This window comes from Mauremys mutica, chromosome 1 (genome assembly GCF_020497125.1).
Source record: "Mauremys mutica isolate MM-2020 ecotype Southern chromosome 1, ASM2049712v1, whole genome shotgun sequence".
Lineage (NCBI taxonomy): Eukaryota > Metazoa > Chordata > Testudines > Geoemydidae > Mauremys > Mauremys mutica.
In genome coordinates, this window is record NC_059072.1 from 235,303,920 (window position 1) to 235,322,981 (window position 19,062).

General features: G+C 43.0%; 1 long non-coding RNA gene across 9 annotated transcripts in view; it reads right to left on the reverse strand.

The window, feature by feature from the left end:
* Nucleotides 1–6,840: 6,840 nt before the first annotated feature.
* LOC123351009 overlaps nucleotides 6,841–19,062 on the reverse strand; it is a 46,198-nt gene continuing 33,976 nt past the window's right edge. For all 9 annotated transcript variants that reach the window (XR_006573906.1, XR_006573907.1, XR_006573904.1 and 6 more), the window contains one exon: nucleotides 6,841–8,272. This is a non-coding gene — a long non-coding RNA (uncharacterized LOC123351009). The remainder of the gene's footprint in view (nucleotides 8,273–19,062) is intronic.

The following is a 19,062-nucleotide window of genomic DNA, read 5'->3' on the forward strand; positions in this document are numbered from 1 at the left end:
AATTATGAATTGCTGAAACATGCGCATCACATGTTTAATCAAGAATGGAGTCTCTTTTGGTGAGAGCAATCTACCACCTGATAGACATGGAATGTGATAGAGAATGAAACTCAGGAGACCCTAGTTCCCAGCTTGATTCCAAAGAGGTATCTGCTCCTATGATACATTAAGGTGATTGTCATACGTGGGTGTTAATGAGGAATTTAACAGGGTAAATCCTGTGTCAGATTATGCTTTCCTGTTCAAACACTCACAAACTTCTGCACTGCCAATGATGGCAGCCTTCATTGCATATTAGTGCAATTTGCATGACAAAGAATCAAACTACTTAACTGTGATATTCAGTAATCCCCTTTGTTATCATTTACTACCCTCCATGTGCTTGGAGCTGTACAATACACAATATAGCAGGCAGTGCTTCTACAGGAGCTGGTAGGTTGCTCTCTAACTATTGGCAGCCTGGGAGACGGACTAGACTGGGGATGCTAACAATCATATTCCTTGCCTTGAAAGCCCAGAAACAAAAGCTCTCAGCAAGAAAAAGGATGTGGCCTTAAGAGACAGAGAACTCAGTCCCCACCACTCCCTGTTGGGCCAGTGCAATTACCTGATTTCTCTGTGCTAATTTTGTGTGCACAATTTTTAATAACCCTTTCAAAATATAACAATAATAGATAGTGCTTTTTCATCCATAAATCTCAAATAACTTTATAAAGGAGGTCAGTATCATTATCCCCATTTTACAGATGGGGAAACTGAGGTGTGATATGACTCGGTCAGCATCCCCCAGCAGGCCAGCAGAACTCAGATCTTCTGAGTCCCTTGCTAGTGCTTTAGCCAATAGGTAACACTGCCTTCCTTTTCAAAATGTAGATCTTAGGATGCAAAAATCAGTGGCCTTAGATTTTTGCTACATTAGAAGCTGTCTTTATAATATTGGAGTATCATATATTAAGAAGGCACAGCATACTCACATAGCCACTGTATAATCAAACAAATCTTGATCTCTTGCTCAATGGGGAAAAAAGCTTGGGATGTACATTATCAACTCTTTGCAAATGAGATTTGAATATATTTCCAAGTGCTGGAGATTCACAAAGCTACACACCTTCTCTTGCTTTCCATTTACTAGAGACTGACATGATAACCACCCAGAAATTATTTGCCTTTTCTTGTTTATTCTTATAGGTAAGGTGTTTGACTCATTAATTGACAGTGTCATTGACTGGCTTTTTAGCACTGGGAGGTGTACAACAGTGTTACACAGCATCCAGTAAAGAAGAGATCAAGGTTAGTTTTGGCTAATGTCAAACAGTTACTCTAACATTGTCTGGCAGTAAACAGTCCTCTTACAGCAAATCAAAATAAAAATGTCTCAAGGTGCTATTTTCCAAGAGTGCACATAAAATGAAAATGTTGAGATAGCTGTTTTGCCTCATAATAGCCCGCTCCCAACACTAAAATAGTAGTGTTCATCAGTATTTGTTTTATTTACTTTATTAAGGACCAGATGGTAAACACTTTCCTCACAAAGGTGAGCAGTTACTCACCCGAGTAGTGCCATTCACTCAACAGGGCCTAGGAACATAGGAATTGCCATATTAGATTAGATCCGAGGTCCATCTAATTCAGTATCCTGTTTCTAACTGTAGCCAGCTCTAGAGGAAGGTGTAAGAACCCTCACAGGAGGTATATGTGGGGTAAGAACCCCGCCAAGAAGGTATCATCCTAGCCCCTAATAGTTAGGCACTGGTTCAAACTGAGATATGGGAGGTTTTATATCCCTTCCACACAATTTTTGATACATTAACTATTGAAACTCTGGATTTTCTTGTTAACCATATAAATGCCCAATCCCTCTTTGAAACTTGCTATGACTGGCCCCAGCATAGGCACTGATTCCATAGGTGCTCCACGGCTAGAGCACCCACGGAAAAAAAATTAGCGTGTGCTTAGCATCCACTGGCAGGCAGCTCCTCCGCTCCCCCACAGCACTTCCTATCTGCCGGAAGCCCCATCGATCAACTCCTCCCCCTCCCTTCCAGCGCCTCCTGGCTGCCATCATCAGCTGTTCCGCAGCGTGCAGAAGGCGCTGGAAGGGACAGGGAGGAGCGCGGACAGGTTGCGCTCGCTGGAGAGGGCAGAAAGAGGTGGGGCTGGGATGGAGTGGGAGCAGGAAGAGGTAGGCGCGGTGGAGGGTTGGAGGAAGGGGTGGAGTTGGGCAGGGCCAGAGGTAGAGCGGGAGCAGAAAGAAGCATGACAGGGAGGCTTGGGGGAAGGGGTGGAGTGGAGGATGGGGCCTGGGACTGAGGGGGGCTTGAGCACCTCAGGGCAAAGGAAAAAGCCAGTGCCTATGGGTCCCAGCGACATCCTGTGGCAATGAGTTCCGCAGTCTAATCATGTGTGTTCTGAAAAAGTATTTCCTTTTTGTTTCAGTTTGGACCTTGGAAGAGTAACAGCTCACCAGTGTGCATACGGCTTCACACTCTAGCCCTAAGTGCAATATACTCATCTTTCTACTAGCTGTTAGTCAAAATATCGGAAGACAAGGTTAGAGTGTGTCACAACAGTGACATCACCACTGAACATAATAAACATTTAATTTTCACTATGGATGTCATAGGATTTGGTGTCTCCAAACATGAGAATAACCAACCTGGGGCATCTGATTTTTTTCTGGTTTTCCAAATGCTGCTAAAACAGAAGATTATTTCTAGGTACGTTAAATCTCTAATAATTATCATTATACATTACACTATCAGCTGAGATCAGTGCCCTAATGTTCAAGGCACTGTACAAACATATAATGAGAGACTGTCCCTCTTAACCCAATGGGGCATTTCACTTGTATAGACAATTGTTTAAGGTCATATAATGGGCTAGAAACCAACTGAGAATAGAACCCAGCTTCCCAGAGTCCTATCCTGATACCCTATCTTCTGAACCAGGCTGCCTCCTACTAGAAAGGATAACGCTCTTGGAGAATGCAGTCAGTCATTCACTCAGCCACTCCCTCTGCCAATACACACATATACCTGGGAGGGTTAAATGTCTCTATTATCCTTTTCTGTTTTGGGATTCAGCTTTGGAACTGAGCTGCTCCCTTTTGCACCAGGGCTAGACTTAGTCCTTTGTCTGGAGAAGTATCATTTTCCTAGAGGAAGAGGATTAGCCATCAGTATTAGACAGTAGTACAAAAGAGGAATATTAGGTTGCAAAGAGTTTACTTCATTTTTGACACACTTGGAGTGAGGTGCTGAGAACTGCTGGTGCTTGGTGGTGTAAAATCACTCGATCTGGTTTGCAGCTCACAGAGTTTGTAGCATTACCTTGAAGAACATTGCATCACAATCCTTTGTTGTTTGTCTCCTTTCCATCTAAATTGACATCCTCCCACAGGATGTGTGATTTAAAAAGTTCTTTGACTATTTATATAATACAAACGCGCCCTGGGTTATGCAAACCCGACTTACGCAAATCTGCATTTACGGAAAAAGTTCTGTAAGGTTGTTTTGTTTTGTTTTGTTTTTCCCCGTAATTGTCAGGTATACGTTCCTGACTTATGCAAGGCGTTCCGGAGTAGAACATTTGCGTATGTCAGGAACCATCTGTAATAACAACAATCCCTTTCCAATTATCAAGACTGTCCATTTATCTTAGTTTTCATTTTATTTTCTATGATTTCTCTGTACAGATCCATACTGTATTTCTCTTCACATTTTCCAGATTACATTATAATATATAGAAACAAGACGGGTGAGGTAATAACTTTTATTGGACCAACTTCTGTTGATGAGAGAGACAAACTTTTGAGCCACATAGAGCTCTTCTTCAGGTCTTGGAAATTAACTCAAAGTGTCACTGCTAAATTACAAGATTTAAACAGAATGTTTGGTATAAGTAGTTAAAACATATTTCAAGGGATCAGTCAAGGTGAAGTGGCCCATTAACACCCCTCCAGTCATAGGGAAGAAAGGAGGAGGAGGAAGCAGTTGGAGGGGGGTTGTTAGTGGGTTACAGATTGTTGTAATAAGTAATAAATACAGTCTCTCTGTTCAGTCCATGACTGTTAGTGTCTAGCAAAGTTATGAATTTAAGCTTCCAGGATCATCTGTGGAAAGTGTTGTGCAGGTTTCCTTTGAGGATGAGGACTGATATAGGGTGATCAGATTGTCAAAAGTGTTCACTCACAGATGGTGTTTTTGTCTTTTATCATTTTCCTATGTGAGTTCATTTGAGAGTGTAGTGATTGTCTGGTTTTGCCCATATCCTCCCTATGACTGGAGGGCTGTTAATGGGCCATTTTACCTTGAATGGTCCCTTGAAATATGTTTTAACTACTTATGCTAAACAATCCGTTCAAATCTTTTATTTAGCAGTGACAGTTTGAGTTAGTTTCCCAGACCTGATGAAGAGCTCTGTGTAAGCTTGAAAGTTTGTCTCTTTCACCAACAGAAGTTGGTCCATTAAAAGATGTTGCTTCACCCACTTTATCTTTCTAATATCCTGGGACCGACATGGCTACAACAATATTATTATATTCAGGAAGCTATGGAGATAATCTTTTTTTTTTTAAAAAGACCTATTTAGTTATCTGTACTATACTCTCACCAATGCAGGATTGTTCCCAAAACTATAGTTTCTATGGCATTTTCAGTCTATTTTTAAATATCTTAATCAATTGAAATGAGATTACATTTATAAATCATATGCTAGCTTTGTGGTTGGTGATAGATGGTATGATTTCTTATCTTTTGGGAGTAAAATCTGACTGAGTTCAGTTCCCTCTCTAAGGAGGCAACATGAAGAAATTATGCTACAGATCCTTGTGGGGGAGGGCAAGAAAATTCCTCTCTGATGATGTGAATATCCTGTTGGGCTGTGATAGATGGGATTATTCTCTGACAGGCTTCAAAAATCCTATCAACCAGCATCCTAAGAATATGAGAGTGCTCTACTGTGAAATTCTCATGTGTGTACACTTGTGTGGGGGTGAGAAACTCGGATGTGTGCGACTGAGGAATGAAAATAAGTCTCAGTGCTCCTAATTGTACATTTTACAATAAGTATAAAAAATCTGTTTCCCAGATTTACTTAACTTCCAAACCATAAATCCATACCTGCCAATCTGCTTCATTAGACAGACCCCTGCTCCAAGTTAAAGGAGCATTGGATTTTTTCCCCCTCTCATTTATTACTCCTAAATATTTATTTAGCTGGGGCTCTGCAAAATGTCAGTGTTTTAGGGCCTTAAGACAATCTAATTAATTCTATTTCATTTTTCTCTTTTCACTTTTTTCCCCTCAAAGGAAGCCTGTATTGTTTACTTTTAACGCTCCAATCAAACCTCAGGTATCTTCATGTCCTGTCCAGCAAGGCCGATCTTTAAGGATAGGAAACACAAGCAAAGGCCTTTACAAATTGGGGGAGTCTTGGGATCTCTTCCTCCTTGCAGAGGGATTAGAGGGAGAGGAAATTCACAGCTAAAACTATTCCACTTCAGAAACTTGCACCACTGAAAATGTTACAGTGCTCCAGCCTTAACTTATATCTGCACTGTGCTGAATCAGCACTTTATAAGGCGTGATACCAGTCTTCATGAGTTTTTTGTATATTCATAGCTATATATGCATACATATACAGATTCATAAATACAATGACATTGCATATGTAATGGTGATATCTATGTGATACATTGAAGACCCATATGATAATTTTTGTTTATCATGAATCTTGACTTTACTGCCTTAACTATATACTTTCCACTAATCTATCTCTTCCAAAAGTAACATTTCAAATTTCTGAACAACTTCAAACACCTAAAGCAATCTTCCAGGGAAATGATTCCTTCTTTCATGCCAAGTGTGGAATGTACCCTGTGATGAGGCTTAGAAGCCCTACAATGGCAAAGAGGCAGTTAATGAGGGCCTGTGAGACCAGCTGGCTCCATCCGCAGCAGATGCCAGATGTGGAGAGAGGAATTAAGTAGAGAAGACCTGGTTCACCTGGTGGCTGACCAGAAGATGAGCAGTGCTCTGTTCCTCCCTCTGTGACAGAAGCCTGGTTACAGCTAGAAGTCTGAGAAAGTTCACTGGGTGGATGAGCCATGTGGTGGGTGGGATGACTGGGCCAGGAGACAGACCAAAGGACTGGTTGTTTGAAGATAGGTCCTGAATTGAAAGGTAGGATCCCAATGGAGACTCATTAGCTGACCATATTTTGAGTTCTTGGTTTTCTCTTATGTTTGGAATTTAATACCTTAGAAGGGGTGGGACTCAGGAGTGTCTTAGCTGGAGGTCAAAAGCATTGGATTCTGTGAGAGGCAGTGGCCAACCATTGGAGACCCTGAGGCAAGGTTAGTAGGGCAACATTGGGCCACCAGGAGTCACCATGGAGGCAAGCTCTGTCATACATTCCTAAAATTAGGCTGGTGAAAGTTCCAATATATTGTGACCTCGAAAGGTATAGATGGGAACTTTATGTAGTTGGACTGGGGAGATTCCCAGCTTTCCAATGCAATACACAGCACTTGCTCCTAACTCCAATAGGTCTTGAGATAACAGACCTTAAAATTGTGATTATATAAAGAAATAACCATTTTATGTAACTCTTAGAAGTTTCTGAAATGTATTAATTATAAGAATTGTCATTTTTGTTTTTCCTGTGACTCCTGTACAGTTGCACTCATGGTACTACAGTAGCTTGCCTTTACAGGTATAGTGTTATAAAAATGAGTACCAGTTAAGGTTTTAAAAACATTTCTGAAATAGGTTTTATTTATTTATTTAGTAAAACATGTGGCATTCCCAGAGGAGGATGTGGTTGTGTGGTGTGAATTAAATGGTTTCTTAGCTTGAGTTTGAAATAACCTGTGTAACTCCTAAGTGGCTTCATAAAGTCACAAGTGAGGTATGCAGACATCTCCAAGTGAATGTGAATAAAACCTTTCTGCTACACTATAATATAATCCCATTATATAATTGAATTAGGTTAAATTGTATTGATATGTTATACTTAATATAAATGCTAGTGGGAGAGGTAGTACCTAGTACAACCAAGGATGCAAAAAAATTGTTTGCTAAAAATGTAGATATATGTTTATATCTTGTCGTACTGAGATAACACTATTCGTGTCAGTGAAACAGCACATGAAATTCTATTATACAAAAAGTATACAGTAAATGGTACTTATAGAACATTCTAGAGTTATTGGGCCACTTCCTTAGCTTGTGTAAGCTGGCATGGCCCAGTGGAGCTCCTCTGCTTTACAGCAGCTAAGGAACTGGTTGTAAGTGTACAACAGAGAGATAGTTAACATTTGCTAACATATGTGGACTATCTAGTTTTGCAGCTAAGTTAGCTTCTTCATAGTTATTTGCATTCTTGAATTGCATTCAGGAAAGGCTGTGTTGTTGGTTGAAAAGAAAATGTTTAGCACATGGATGTTAGCTCAGGTCTAGGCTGTACCATTTACACAGAGTCCTGCACTGGGGACCTGATGCAAAGCTCACTGAAGTCATTGGGAGTCTTTCCATTCAGTTAATGAGCTTTGGATTAGGACCTGGGATGGGTGCAGAACTACACTGGACAGGAGAAGCACCAAAGACATTCTGACTTAAAAAAGCAGGATGCTTCCCAGAACTTTCTGTTGCATAGGGAATCATGCAAACCACTGCACCTCTTCATGGCTGGCAATGCACTTCCTCCCTCCTCTGCTGTAAGCAGTTGGAGTTTTTCTCAAGGGCTCATGAAATGCTCTGAAGCCATGATGATCGTGGTCAGTATCCCTGCTCTCTATCCCCAAATCTCAGACAGTTTTGTTATTGCCCCCCGTTGGGACAAAAAGCTGCTCGGTGGGGCAGCTGGGGAGAGGGTAAAGAAAAATTCATGGTCTCCCTGCCTCCCCACATATCTCCAAGAATCTGTGGCAGCTCTTTTCACTACATCTTTAAAGAGGAGTAATGTGACAGATGGTAGTAGCATTTACTACTGGAAGGTGCTCAGTTACTATGGTGATAAGGATGCTAAAAGAACCTGTCTAGAACAGAATTTTTCAAATTAATTACTCAAATAGACCTGGCAGTGAAAAATGTCCTTTTCCATCTCACAGGAAGACTCTTCTCCTCCTTTTGGTTTCAGAGCTGGTGATTCACACACTTGTGACCGTCAGTCTTGATTACGGCAATTCTCTGTACTTAGGAATGAAACTGCTAATCAGCCCAGCTATTCAATGGTGAGCAAGTGCACCAGCCCAGATATAGTAATACTGAACCTGTAATGAAAATGATATAGGCATAAAAGAATGAAAACCACACATACATACCATAGTATTATTTGAGGAATAGCAAGGGACATTATGTAATTAAAGACTGTAATCATAGACACAAAAGGCTGGAAGGGACCTTGATTTCCTAATATCTAACCTAAATATTCCTTGCTCCAGATCAAGCTGATTACTTCTTGTCCTACCTTTAGTGGACATGGAGAACAATTGATCACAGTCCTCTTTATAGCAGAACTTTACATATTTGAAGACTGTTATCAGGTCCCTCCTCAGTCATTGTTTCTCAAGACTAAACACATTGGAATATATAACCCTAGCTACGCATACAAAATGATGGGGCCTAAATTAGCTGTTACCACTACAGAAAGAGATCTTGGAGTCATTGTGGATAGTTCTCTGAAAACATCCACTTAATGTGCAGCGGCAGTCAAAAATGCTGACAGAATGTTAGGAACTATTAGAAATGGGAGATACAATAAGGAAAAATATTATAATGCCACTATATCAATCCATGATACACCAACACCTAACTCTACTTCTGACCCCAGGGCACATGTAGTGATCAATATCTGCAGTCCAAGTTCAGGGACTGTGATTGCCTTTGGCCAATCTCATGTTAGATTACCAGGAGGGGGAGGAGAGTGCTTGTGTTCTCACTACAAACCCCTGCAAGAGACTGTCTGACTTGGAAATAGATTGATTTCCTTTTCTAACCATAAAAAAAAGTTTTCTTTAATTTCTTTAATTTAATTAAGCTAACAAAGACATGGCTGTCTCTTGGGTAGAGCAGCAACTTGAAGTCACACCTCATGGATTCTCTTCTTCATTCTGCCATTAACTTGCTATGTGATATCAGGCAAAATCACTTAACGATCCTTTGCTGTAAAACAGATGCTAAAGGACTTGCCTACCTCACAGGAATATTGAGGTGATGAAATAATATTTGTAAAGCACTTCATGGTTCTAAGATGAAACATGCATGTACAATCAAAATATTATTGCAAGTACCATTATTCTCTTTTCTTCTGAATTTTATATTTGCTTAAAGTACAGTGTCTGTGACATATTCAAGAGTTTCATAAGGGAACAAAATGCTGCTGGTCAGACTCCTATAGTCAGTGAAAGATCAGACTATTTTTGCTTGATATTTTGTGTTAAAATGTTTGCTTTTTCAGTGTTAAACGATCACATTCATTTGGTTCCAGGTATTCTTCAGCACCCTGATGCACTCCTATTTCTACTTTTTCAATTCTTTTGCAATTAATGTCTAAAAAACAAAGACAACAAAAGGAAAACACCAGAGGAGAAGAAAACCTAAACTTGGGGGATAAAGGAGTTTCTGAGAAAGGGCCTGGAGGAAAAGGCAGTGAGGTGGAGCTTGGACGAATCTGCCCCAGAACTTTTGCCCATGGCTCAAGTCTGTGAAAACTGTGGAGGCAAATTACAGGACCTTTTCCAGATTTCAATTTAAGTCAAAGTTGCAGCTGTAAAACACCTCAAAGAATCTGGTAACTTTGATTTAGGTGCCTAAGTAAGGATTTGGGTGCCTAACATCAGTCGGCCTTACATTTTAAGTAACCTGATTTTATTGTACCCATGATTATCTGCTAGCCCTGTTTGAGAGGTTGTAGAAGGTATATGGCTAGGTAAAATATAGCTGAGACCTTATTACCCAGTTTGGGTGAGGCTGTGGCTCATATTGAATCAGCATTAGCACTACTTTACATCACTCTTTCTTGATTCCTCACTTTGATGTAGGAAGCGTGTTGTGGGCATGGATCTCTGCCAGCATAACAGCCTCATTAAAAGCCAGCATAAGTTAATGCAGACATACAAGTACTCTAATTTGTGCCAATGTTAATCGGCTCAAGGCAACCTCCGGGACTAAATGGAAATAAAAGTGGTATGCAGACACCTTTATTCTACTTCAACATTTTTATGGGTCCTGCAGTCAGCTGGGCCAGAAGATCTACCCTATATTTCTACCCTATAATGGGAGACTAAAAGACTGATGCTGAATTGCTTTTCCTTCAAATAATCTATTCTCTTTCTGACAGATTTCAAGCTGGAATTAAATTCAGACAATTTACCCACTCCAATGATATGCCCTATACTTAAAAGAGGGGATATTGGTAGAACTAGTAGTAGTTCTAGAATCAGAATGAATTTTAAGTGTAGCTGTAGTAACCTGTATGGAATCTGGAGTGAGGATCATATGTTGCAGGGGGGAAGAGTTTGAAGGGGGCAGTAAGAAGTCAGGCTGTGTGCACATGGCCAGAAATGTAAAGCTTCAGTTGTTTTAATAGGAAAAAAATCCTCTAATGTTACCACCCGTCACAGAGTGGCCACTGGCCTTGTGAGGTGCTCTGTTTAGGAAAGGCATTCCCTATATAAGCAACAAATTTTGTTTACTCCCCACAAAACCTCCCTAATCCATACCTCCCAGCAGTCCCAAGTTTTGCAGGACTATCTCACTTTGAACTCCAAAGCTTTCTGTCTCAGTTGAAGCAGAACATTTCCTATGTTAACCTTGCTGCCTTAAAGTAGAATCAGTTACTATAGGGGATCAAAAATACATTTAAAACTGTGAGTATATCAGCACAGTTATATTTAATTTGTTGTGCAATGTCACAACTCCATATATTTTCTGTCAGGTGATTACTCTAACTTCTTCTTTATGACTCTCACCATCCTTGTATTATTAAACAACTCCACTTCACTACAAGGTGACGTCTAGAAGTACTCATGTGAGAGTTATAATATGAGAAGGAGTTCAGAGAGCCAGAGCTGGCAGCAAGCAATGTGAGAGTGTTAAAATGAGAAGCAGTTGGGATAGTAGGATTGTATTGGTTGTGGAATCTCAAATAATTAAAAATAAACTTGGGTATAGGTCAAAAATTGCAAGATTACCAACCCCCCCCAAATTAAAAACAACCCCCCCACACAAACGCTCCAAGAAACAAAAGACTCAACATCAGCAATGACAGATGTAGACTTTAAGGCTATACTAAGGAAAAAAGTGAAAAGTTATCATCACTTTAAGGCACCATTTTCTACAAACATCAAAGTGAGGCATAACATTTTCTTTTTTGTGAGTAGTGCAGAGCTGATTTTTCTGTTAGTCATGATGGATACAATGATATTTCAAGACATATTGCCATGGAGAAACATGCAAGCTGTGTTAAGGTTCTGGCAGCATTTTTCCAACCTGCGGGGTTAATAAAAGATGAAGCTTTATTTACAAGATTTCTTTTGAAACATAACATCTGTCTTGCCAGCATAACACTGATAGGCCCTCGTTGTCAGCAGGTGGGATTTACCCTGGGACCTCTGAAGCTTAGTATATAAATCTCTACTGTAAGCCACATGGTTTTTAGACAAGGCTGTAGCAGACTCATCAATCTCTGCATGATCTAGGTGCCACTAGAGGGGATAGACCATCACACCCCACAGGCATGAGTTACACCAACAGTGATCATCTTAGATCATGTTCTTTATTCAAGAAAATGTTCCCAGATTCCAAAATTGCCAAGAGCCATAAGAGTGGTTCCACAAAAATGACCGATATTATATAATGGGCAATCACACCTAAAGAGCCTGAAACGTGTACAAAGTATGACAGATGCCCATGAACAATATTTTGGTTTGGTTCTGGATGCTAGTTTAGATGAGTTCAAGAATTATTTTCCAATCATGCTTACATATAAATACCCAGAAATTGGCCTTACAATTCCTGAGTTTTTAGATATGGTTTCTTGTACATTGAATTAATCTCAGGTCTTATTTGATGCAACCATCAACATGCTATCAAAACACAGTATTACCTGGAATAAATGTACTGTGTATTCAGTGGACAATGCTACAAACATGCAGGGTAAGCACAACAGTACATTGAGTCAAATTAAGCAAACAATGAACCAGGGATTGTATGCAGTGGGGTATTCCTGCCACCTCATGTGCTTAATGGCAGAGCATGCATCAAAATCACTGCAGATGAATGCTGAGGATTTGATCACTGATATTTACTACCACATATAGAGAAGAGTCAAAAGAGGAGCATCCCTGAATAAACATATGGCATTTTGCAATACTCGCGTAAAGAATATTGTGAAGCACGTGAAAGCACTCTGGCTGTCTTTGGCAAGATCTATTGAACGTACCTTGGCTTCTTGGGATGGGCCATATGCCTAGTTTGTCAGCACCTTTGATGAATAAGATCAGAGAGGTGCTGCTGGGCCACAAGAACTAAGAATACTGTTAAGCTTTGAGAATAAGAACATAACATAAGAACATAAGAAAGGCCGTACCGGGTCAGACCAAAGGTCCATCTAGCCCAGTATCTGTCTACCGACAGTGGCCAATGCCAGGTGCCCCAGAGGGAGTGAACCTAACAGGGAATGATCAAGTGATCTCTCTCCTGCCATCCATCTCCATCCTCTGACGAACAGAGGCTAGGGACACCATTCTTACCCATCCTGGCTAATAGCCATTTATGGACTTAGCCACCATGAATTTATCCAGTTCCCTTTTAAACATTGTTATAGTCCTAGCCTTCACAACCTCCTCAGGTAAGGAGTTCCACAAGTTGACTGTGCGCTGCGTGAAGAACTTCCTTTGATTTGTTTTAAACCTGCTGCCTATTAATTTCATTTGGTGACCCCTAGTTCTTGTATTATGGGAATAAGTAAATAACTTTTCCTTATCCACTTTCTCAACATCACTCATGATTTTATATACCTCTATCATATCCCCCCTTAGTCTTCTCTTTTCCAAGCTGAAGAGTCCTAGCCTCTTTAATCTTTCCTCGTATGGGACCCTCTCCAAACCCCTAATCATTTTAGTTGCCCTTTTCTGAACCTTTTCTAGTGCTAGAATATCTTTTTTGAGGTGAGGAGACCACATCTGTACACAGTATTCGAGATGTGGGCGTACCATGGATTTATATAAGGGCAATAATATATTCTCAGTCTTATTCTCTATCCCCTTTTTAATGATTCCTAACATCCTGTTTGCTTTTTTGACCGCCTCTGCACACTGCGTGGACATCTTCAGAGAACTATCCACAATGACTCCAAGAACTTTTTCCTGACTCGTTGTAGCTAAATTAGCCCCCATCATATTGTATGTATAGTTGGGGTTATTTTTTCCAATGTGCATTACTTTACATTTATCCACATTAAATTTCATTTGCCATTTTGTTGCCCAATCACTTAGGCCTTGTCTACACTACAAGACTATTTCGAATCAACTTAGTTCGAATTTGTGGATTCGACCTTATGAAGTCGAATTCGTGTATCCATACTAAATACACTAATTCGAATTTCTGAGTCCACATTCACGAGGCCAGCGTCGACTTTGGAAGCGGTGCACTGTGGGAAGCTATCCCACAGTTCCCGCAGTCCCCGCTGCCCATTGGAATGCTGGGTAGAGCCCCCAATGCCTGCTGGGGGCAGAAATGTGTCTAGGGTGGTTTTGGGTAAGTGTTGTCATTGAACTGTCAATCACAACCTCCCTCCCTCCCTCCTTGAAAGCGCCTGCGGGCAATCTGTTCGTGCACTTTTCTGGTCAGTGACAGCGCGGACGCCACAGCACTGCAAGCATGGAGCCCGCTGCGATCATCGCCGTTTTCTCCTCCTCACACTTTATTGTCCACCTCTTCCACAGTCAGCTGATGAGAAATTGGGCTACTTTTCAATGGTGCTGCAAGCACTGGGGGACCATAGGGGATGTTTTGCAAACATCAATGTCGGGTGGCCGGGCAAGGTTCATGATGTGTGTGTTTTCAGGAACTGTGGGCTGCTCAGACGCCTGCAGGAAGGTAGTTTCTTCCCGGACCACGAAATAAATGTTGTGGATGTGCAGATGCCTATAGTCATCCTCGGGGACCCAGCCTGCCCGCTAATGCACTTGCTCATGAAGCCCTATACAGGCGCCTGGGACAGCGACAAGGAACTCTTCAAATACCAGCGAGCAGCGAGCAGCGTGACCTGTGACTGTTCAGTTTCTTTACAGAGAAGCTGAACCTGCCCCTGTTTCTTTACCCAGTTACTGTTGACTCTCCTCTTCGGTTACATACCCCGTTCACCCCGTTTCCCCCACTTCCAACACACATGTAAAAATAAAATACATGTCCCATTGTTACTTAAGAAAGGTTTCTTTATTCATGACTTTGTGTTAAAGGGTTGAAACTGGGAGGCAGACTGTGCTGGGTAGGGTGTGCGGTGATGTAAAGACCGCCTCTAAACTCAAGGAATGACAGGCTCCTGCTCCTAGAGCGGTCCGCAGTGCCGGAATGCTTCTTTCAACGGAGCCTGCCATCCCTCTTTATGGAATTCTGTGTGCGGGCGGATATGTGACCTTGTGGTGGAGGAGGACGGATACAGATTCCTCAGCTGCGTGACTCAGCGGTCCAGGACAAGGACCGCTGTATAAGATCTGTAACCGCCCTCCCCGCTGCAAAGTCACATCTCCCCCGCCCACACAGATCCTGGAAACCACCTCCCATACCGACCAGGGTGCCTACTGACTGCACCGTGTGTGTGACCCGCTGCTGATCCTGCCCCCGTGTCTGTACCCTGGGAAAGGTGACTGTCCTATGCAATTAACCAACCCCTTCCCCACGCCCCCCATTCAAACACAGTCTTCTTTGAAAAAACATAACGGAAACAATAATTAACAGCAAAGCATTTTTATTAATTAAGTAGACAGTTAGGGGATGGGACTGGGATTGGGACTACTGTGAGTCTGGAAGTGAAGGACTTCGGCAAATGTAGGGTATGAGAGCTTTTGGGTACTTGAGCACTGTGCTGTGGTGCAGTGACAGTATTCACATCCCCGGCCGCCCCTCCTCCTGATTATTTTCGGTGAGGGGGGTATGGGACTTTGTGGCGGGGGAGGGCGGTTGCAGATACACTGCAGGGTGTCTCTGTCCTCCTGCGGTCCTGCAGAAAATCCACAAGGCGCCTGAGCGTGTCCGTTTGCTCCCTCACTAGTCCAAGCATTGTTTCAGTCACCTGCTTGTCTTCCTCACGCCACCTCTCCTCCCGTTCGCTGTGTGAGCGCTGGCACAGAGAGACGGTCTCCCTCCACTGGCTCTGCTGGTCCGCCTCTGCTAGGTAGCAGCCCATACGTTCCTCGAACATCTTGTCCCTTGTCTTTTTCTTTCGCCGCCTAATCTTTGCAAGCCTCTGCGAGGGGGATGCTGTGTCAGGTCTGGAGACAGTGGAAGCTGTGAGATGGGAAACAGGGAGTGAATTCCTTGCAAATATTCTTTTTTGCAAACAATTAACTGAGTCTAGGCTGTCTGTGTGAATTCTGGGTTGAGACCCCTGTGCCTGCTAGGGCACAAATCATTTTCGCGGTGGATTCTGGGTAAATGTCGCCAGTCATTCCTTCCTTCAGGAAAGCAACGGCAGACAATCATTTTGAGCACGTTTTCCATGAATTGCCCTGGCATACGCCATAGCGTGGCAACCATGGAGCCTGTTTTGGATTTTGTGTATGTCACCGTATGTGTACTAGATGCCGCTGACAGAGGCGGGCCAGCAGCGCTGCACAGCAGCATGCTTTTGCTTTTGCATGACAGCAGCGATGGTTACCAGGCATACTGCACCGTCTACCATACCATAAATTGGTAAGAAGACGGTAATAAGATGGTCATGGTTACCTGTCCTTTTGCACTGCACCATTTGGTGCTGTCATAAGTGCCCCTGGCCGATCAGCCAGGGGCGCAAAAGCCAAAATTGGGAATGACTCCCTGAGTCAATCCCTCCTTTTTGGTACCTAAAAATAGAATCAGTCCTGCCTAGATTATGGGCAAGTGTACTAGAGAACCACTGTATCATAGAACCAGAGAGCACAGCTGCTCTGTGTCCGATCCTGCATAAATTATGAGCTGTATGCTATTCACAGGGGGTGCTCCTGCAACAACAACACCTGTTCATTCCGTTCTTACCCCAGCCTTCCTGGGCTACCATACCATTGTCCCCCCACTTGTGTGATGAAGTAATAAAGAATGCAGGAATAAGACACAGTGACTTGTTTGTGAGAAATGAGTGGAAGGAAGCCTCCAGCTGCAATGATAGTCCAGGCAGGACATTAAGGAGTGTGGATGAAGGAGCCCATCATCCCTCTGCTAGTCCAGGGGCAATTGAATCTTTTATTTACAATGAAGGGTGGGGGCTGATGGAGCTCAGCCCCCTGTTGCAATGATGAGGACGGTTACCAGCCATATTGCACCATCTGCCATGAAAAATTAGGGACAGGCGCCCTTGATTGACCTTACTGATGCTAGTCGGCATGGTTACCAGCCCTTTTGCACTGCCCCATGTGCCAGTAGGCTGACGATGACGATGGGTATCAATCGTATTGTACCGTCAGCCACCCATGGCGGGGGGGGGGAGCAAGGATATTGGTGTTGAGTGCTGCAGCATCGCATCTATCTGCAGCATTCAGTAAAGATACGGTGACATGTAAACGAGTCAACAGAGGATTGATTTCCCTTTAACTTCTCGGGTTCGGGGGGGGTGCGTAAATTGCAGAGGTGTGCCCTGAACCAACGCGGACACGGTGTTTTTTTCCATAGAAGCATTTGGAGCTCATCCAAGAATGCAAATGATTTTCGGAGACAGCAGGAACTGTGGGATACCTTGCGTCCTCATTCCCCCCTCCCTCCATGAGCGTTCATTTGATTCTTTGGCTTTCCGTTACGCTCGTCACGCAGCTGCGTGCTGAGTCTGTGCTATGCCGTCTGTCCGTGGATTTATTAAAAATACTTTGGACCAGGCGCACCATAACAGTAATTCCACTACTTAGATGCATGAGTCTCCTAGCGAGATCACCATGAGGACGGGCACTGAAGAAGATAGAGAGCGCATGCTGCGTGAAATCTATCACGAACCACGGACCTATGCAGCCGTGCTCGGGGAGGCAGTGCTCCCTGAATACCGCATGAAAGCCTCGCGCGGAAAAGGGTGCTATCACGGAGCACCCAATAAGGCAGCTCTCCCCAGGAACCTCCTGCTGATGCTTATTGATTAACGGAAGGAGAGCTTCGTGGAGATCTCCCAGGAGGATTTCTGTTCTATCATCATATATAGAGAGACCTCCTTCTCACACACTTCAGATTCCTGTTATATTAAGAATAAAAGTTAACATGGTTAAAGCACTTACCGACTGCTCTTTCCCCTGATTCAGGATCCGGGTACATGGCCGGGGAGGGTTGGTAGGGGATCTCCGTGACGGTGATGAATAGATCCTGGCTGTCGGGGAAACCAGTGTTGTAAGCGCTCTCGCCTGCCTCGTCCTCCACAAACACTTCCTCATCTTCCCCGTCCGTGAACATCGTCGAGGAACTGTCCGTCGACACTGTCCCATCATCAGAGTCCATGGTCACTGGTGGGGCAGTGGTGGCAGGCTCCGTAGCGTCCGTTTGCCGCTTTGATTTTTTGGTAGCCTTGTCTGGGGTCCTTGGTTTTCACGCGGCGATGCGTTGCATGACGGCTGTATCCTCTGTCTGGATCATGGCTTTGGAGACCTTCTCGTAGGTCTTTGCATTCCGTTTGTTGGAGCGCAGCTCCGAAAGCACAGACTCCTCGCCCCACACACCGATCAGATCCAAGAGTTCCCGGTCAGTCTATGCCGGGTCCCTCTTTCTATTCAGAGATTACATGAACTCCTCTGCTGGAGAGCTCTGCATTGCTGCCGGTGCTGCTGAGCTCGCCCCGATGTCCAACCACGAAATGAGATTCTAACTGTCCAGAAAGGAAAAGGAATTCAAATTTTCCCGGGTCGTTTCCTGTGTGGCTGCTCAGAGCATCGAAGCTCGGACTGCTGTCCAGAGCGTCAACAGAGTGGTGCACCGTGGGATAGCTCCCGGAGCTACTAAGTTCGATTTGCATCCACACCTAGCCTAATTCGAGCTAGCCATGTCGAATTTAGCGTTACTTCACCTGTCGGGGTGGAGTACCAAATTCGAACTAAAGAGCCCTCTAGTTCGAATTAAATGGCTTCCTGGTGTGGACGGTTGAGCGGTTAGTTCGAATTAACGCTGCTAAATTCGAATTAAAGTCCTAGTGTAGACCAGGCCTTAGTTTTGTGAGATCTTTTTGAAGTTCTTCACAATCTGCTTTGGTCTTAACTATCTTGAGTAGTTTAGTATCGTCTGCAAACTTTGCCACCTCACTGTTTACCCCTTTCTCCAGATCATTTATGAATAAATTGAATAGGATTGGTCCTAGGACTGACCCTTGGGGAACACCACTAGTTACCCCTCTTCATCTTTCGATGAAGGTGTATTTACATTTTTTTGCATGCAGTGTTGCCATGTTTAACAAATTCAATTTAGTCCTCCAAACTGGTATTTTACATTTTGCACCCAGCAATTATGACACCAAATAAAGATATTCTCCTGAGATTTGTGCAATCCTTTGTGGTAGCTAGAAGTGAAAATGTTATTGAACTGAATTACAAGGCCTTTTCTGTGAAGTTTCCAGCCTCTGAAGGGTCTGTGAGCTTTTGAGACACATAACTATGCAAGAAAGGAAAACATGATTGATACATGGCCATATAAAACATTATTGGTTGAAACCGTGCTATTTTTTTGTAAAGCACTGGATTACATGGAAAAGACAATGCCTTCAGAAGACACTTTACTTAAGAGCCTGGGTCTGTTAATCCAACTAGTGGTTCATCAGCATCTTTCCATGATATAAAGGTGATAATTGATCTATTTCTTGATGTGATCAGTGTGCCACAAACAGATCATCTGCTTTCCAAAT